General features: G+C 37.8%; 1 non-coding gene across 1 annotated transcript; it reads left to right on the forward strand.

The window, feature by feature from the left end:
• Positions 1-920: 920 nt before the first annotated feature.
• On the forward strand, positions 921-1,027 carry LOC136228270 (small nucleolar RNA R71). The gene has a single exon (XR_010688598.1). It is a non-coding gene; the product is annotated as a small nucleolar RNA R71 (small nucleolar RNA).
• The last annotated feature ends 4,092 nt before the right edge of the window (positions 1,028-5,119 follow it).

Consider the following 5,119-nt stretch of genomic DNA (forward strand, 5'->3'; position numbering starts at 1 on the left):
GTGGTTTGGGTACAAAAGTTTTTGTACTAGAGTCAATTGGTGCATCTTTTTGTTTTAATGTATCATCTTTGGGCTTTGATAAATCAGTTCCAGGTAAAGTCGAATTTTCGGGCATTTCCGGGCCTAAGTAGTTTTTCCCTGAACGAAGAGTGATAGCCTTAACATGCTCTTTCGGATTTTTTTCCGTATGGCTTGGAAGACTTCCCTCTTTGCGGGATGGAATTGATTTAGCGAGTTGTCCAATTTGAATCTCCAAATTATGGATGCTAGATGATTGGTTTTTAATAAGCTGATCGAATTTATTCTCGATCCGTTTAAAACCATCGTCGTGATTACTTATTTTTCCGCTCATAGCATCAATGAATTTGTCGATTTTAGAAGATAAAGTGCTAATCGAATCTCTTGATTGATTTTGATAATTGGTAGTACGATTTTGATTAGTATTAGCATTATTATTATATCTCTAGTTAAAGTTAGGATGATTTCTCCATCCATGATTATATGTATTGGAATAAGGGTTATTATTTTGGTTTTGCCCGTGGACAAAATTTACCTGTTCAATTTCACTCATACCTTCGTAATCCACATCTGTTTGGATTGGCTTACCATTAGAATCACACGGTGCCATAAACCTATCAATTTTGTGCGATAAGGCAGAAAATTGGGCTTGCAACATCGCTACTAGATCAAGGTTCACTATACCTTTAACTGATGATGTTGTTGAGGATGATGGTTTCGCTGATGGTAGGTGTCCACGTTCCGCGGGCCACATACTGCTGTTGATTGCCATCTTCTCTAAAAGTTCTCTTGCTTGGACAGATGTTTTCTTCATGAATAACCCTCCAGACATAGCGTCTAATGAACCTCTAGTTGTAGGATTTAGTCCATTATAAAATGTTTGCATTAAAAGTTCAGTGGGCAATTGGTGGTGTGGGCATAAACGTTGAAGTTCTTTAAAACATTCCCAAGCCTCATATAGAGTTTCGCTATCATTTTGAGAAAAAGACGTTAACTCTTTAATGACTCTTGCGGTTAGAGATGGCAAAATGACACACGATCCGATTACACGACACGAACACGACACAGATTTTTAGTGTTAGTGTTGAGCTTAATAGGTAATGGGTCATTTTTGGGTTGACACGAAACTGACACGCTAATTTTTAGGTTGGGTTAGTGTTGATATGTGAACCCGAAAACGACACGGATATTGAAAATTATTGTTATATTCTCTCATGTTTTTTATGTCACTTTATTAATAAAGATAATAAAATTATAATTATTAATTGCAAATATTGATTTGAATTTCCTAAATTGTTATAAACACATTACATGACCCTCTAACATGATATTATCGAACTTTTCGATAATTATTGTTAACACACTAATCTAAAAATGATTAAAAACAGTACCATATCTTCTTATATTTTTAAGAGTTATTATTAATATATATGCATAACAAAATTACATGTAACCCGAAAACACGACACGAAATCGACACTAACCCGAACAGGTTAACACGACTTTGACACGAAAGTTTTTGGGTTGGGTTTGGGTTTACTCTTTTTGACACGAACCCGAAATGACACGACACGAACACGACTCGAACACGATAATTGCCAGGTCTACTTGCGGTTTTTGCTAAAGGAAAAAATTTTGATAAAAATGCTTGGGCTAATTGCTCCCAAGTCTCAATTGATGCGGCTGGCATAGAAGTTAACCACTCTTTGGCTCGATCCTTCAAAGTAAAAGGAAAAAGGCGAAGATTGATTGCTTCTGCAGTCACATTTGGTATTTTAAAAGTGTCGCAAATTTCTAAGAAATTTGTCAAATGGGTATTAGGATTTTCGTTAGGTAACCCGTAAAACGTTATATTATTTTGCAACAAATTAAGCAACGCAGGCTTAATTTCAAATTGGTTCGCATTAATTTGGGGTCTAACTATACTGTTTGTTACACCGGCCACTCCTAGCCTAGCGTAATCCATAAGTGTGGCCATAACTTCTGGCTCGGTAATTTTAATTTTTATTGTGGTTTTGTTTTTGTTTTTCTTTTCTTTCTTGTTCTTTTTAAGAGTTCTTTCAATTTCTGGGACAATAGGATCTGGTGACGTGCCTGAACTTCGAGAACTGCGCATGAACTTGAAATTTCGCACGAACCGAAACTACCTACAAAACAGAATTTGAAAAATAAATATGTTAGTAATTGAAAATAAATAAAATATAAAAGTTTGAATAAGTATGAATAAACCTAGATTCGTAATAAAACACGAAAAATTTAAAATTTTGTCAAAAATTTTGGCATTCCCCGACAACGGCGCCAAAAACTTGTTGAGCGATTTCCGCAAGTGCACGGTATACGCTTGTAGTAATAAAATATATCGATCCCACAGGGAATGTTTTTTTAACAAAACTTATTTACAATCGGTTAAATTTACTTTTTAAGGGTTATAATATTGAAAAATCGTTTAATCGGTTTTGGTTTAGAAATTGCTAGAATAAGAGTTAGATTAGAGTATGAAAATGTTAGAAAATATCTGATTTAAGAATGAATTTGCAAAACAGGAACGTTTTAGTACTTTAGAAAAGTAAACAAGTATATTTGTTTGCATTAAGCAAAGAAAACAACTTTAAACTTTGTACGAATTATAAAGATGAAATAAATGACGGAACCTCTAATTAATAGGCTTTGAACGCGATAAAACCCTTATCCGGGATAATTGCCCTTAACCAAATTAAAACTCTACCGAGATAATAATTTACCTAAGTGTTCAACAAAGTTTCCTTGTAAAGATTTTGAATTAAACTACGTTTTAATGAAAACACCAGCAATCACTTTAGTGGATTGGTTACCATAAGTGCTGCATAAAAATCTATCGAATAGAACGGACTTTATTAGATGAAATATAAATTGATACAAGTTTACAGAGAACATGGAGCATTGAATTCTTCGATGGCGTGCAAGTGAACGGGTTGTCAATCCTTTCCTTGGGTTTCGTTAGAGTTTGTCAGGCTCAGGGGCGAATCCTCTACTCAATCTTCTCGTTGAATCTTCGTAATAGAGACTGGGTCGGTCCACTACCAAAATGTAAACTAAACTGGAACAATGTCTAAACGCTACTGAATTTGTTATTATTTTATAAACAATGTGTGTACATCATATTGCTTTTGAACAGAATTGAAATCTAACTTCTGAATCATTTGATTCGGAATTTCTGCATAAATTCTACACTAATCTCTTTCTTCTACACGTATAACACACTATATTTCAACTCTCCATCAACTCTTTATTTATAGATGTTGAAGAGTCTTGATTGAAGTGTTGTGTCCGTTGTGAAGGATCGTGTCCGCTGCGAAAGGACGTCTTTATCCACCCGAATGATCGCGTTTCGTCGAAAACGAAAGTGTGTAACTAGGCCTCTAAAATCTCCTGCTCGTACCGAGAATATTAAATTCTCTACCGAGAATGGGGGAGCATCAATTGTACTTCAGACGAAGGGAATGAGAGGCTGAGGGACGCGTGTCGCGACCGTGAATAGTGGGGGCCGCGGTCGCGGCACGGAGCATTTTTCACTTCTTCGCTCTCGTTCGTGTCCTCGACTTGGCGTTATTAATTTTCGTCGTCTTCGACTCCTTTTGTAGGGCTTTTCTTCTATTTTTGAGCTCTTTTTACTCCTATTTGGATTTTACCAAATATTTATGTACCTTGCATGAAAGAAACATATTCGAGAGTAAAAGCTTTCTAAATGGTTATAAATATCATAAATTCGTAGCAATATTGATGTAATTATTGATGATATTTTAGGTATATTTTGGGCTTAACAGAAAGAGAAGACGCCTTCTTCTTCCTTCCCTTTCTCTTTCCTCTCTATTTCGTTTCCATTTGCCTTTTCACTGCTCGAAGCTTTTCCTGGGAGTTTCAGAGTTCCTTCAAAGCTTTCTTATATGTAAGTTCATCTTTTCTCATTCTATTTTTTCTGAATGTTTAGGAGTTCTTCGTCCTCTTCTAGATCAACCTCTGAGCTTTTTAATTTGACCCCTCCTCTTGAGATTGTGGTTAGTTTTAGTTGGACTACGTCGTCATCGGAAAATTCATCCTCCTCCGAGGACACAGCTTGCTCCGATTTAGCTGAGTTGAGTAACTCGACGTGTAATCGCTATCAAACTCGTTCCACTAGGAGTCAAACTCTTTCTACTTCGGCCACCGGTATTGCCCCGGCCGTAGACTTTAGGCGTTTTTTGGGGATAATGGCCTCTTCTTCTGCCCGACCTAGGAAAAAGAATCCCCGAGAGGAGTCCACTTCGTCTCGCATGAGTGCCGCGGATCTGGCGGATCTAGTGATTCGCTTCCCATGGATCAATAACTATGAGACTCAATTAGCGGCGGCTCATCAACGTCCCTCCTGTCCACCAAGTGGCTTTTTAACTGTGTATTGTAGTCACGTGGAGAGAGGGTTCCGACTTCCTCTTCCCAAGATGATGGCGGACATCCTTTCCTACTTCGATATCACAGCCAGCCAACTACACCCCAATGGCTGGTTAGATATTGCTTTAGATTGCTATCTAGCTTCGAATTTAGGGGTAGTATACACTGGGCGGATCTTTAGAGCTTTTCATAAACCGTCAAAGCGAAAGTCGGAGTCGTTTTTTACTTTTGCAAAATTTGGAGTGTATTCGCCATTCAGTGGCAAAATGTCCAATGTCCACTGTTGGGACGAGAAATTCTTCTACGTGAAGATAAACGAGGGCGAATCACTGGGGTTTCCGACATTCTGGAATCCCAAACCCTTGCATATGGCGAGTGATATGCGAATATTGACGACGAGTGATGAGGTAGTGGCGGAGCTCATGAAGAGTGTCAAGGCGGATGCCTGGACATATGCGGATGCTTTAGCCTTCATGATGAGTGATATTCCCTTGATTCACAAAGATGGGGACAAGTTCATTTACTCGAAGATTACACAGTTTGACCAAGGTAACTTTGTTTTCTTCTTGAACCTTGATTACTTTATTGTTTTCTTTGGCAGGGGTTTATCTAAGGCCAATCACGCTCTTGCAAAGAAGCGTAGGAAGTTGTTGGAGGATGAGGCTCGCAAGAAAGCTCAGGTGGCGAATCCTCAAAA

Source organism: Euphorbia lathyris, chromosome 4 (assembly GCF_963576675.1).
Source record: "Euphorbia lathyris chromosome 4, ddEupLath1.1, whole genome shotgun sequence".
Lineage (NCBI taxonomy): Eukaryota > Viridiplantae > Streptophyta > Magnoliopsida > Malpighiales > Euphorbiaceae > Euphorbia > Euphorbia lathyris.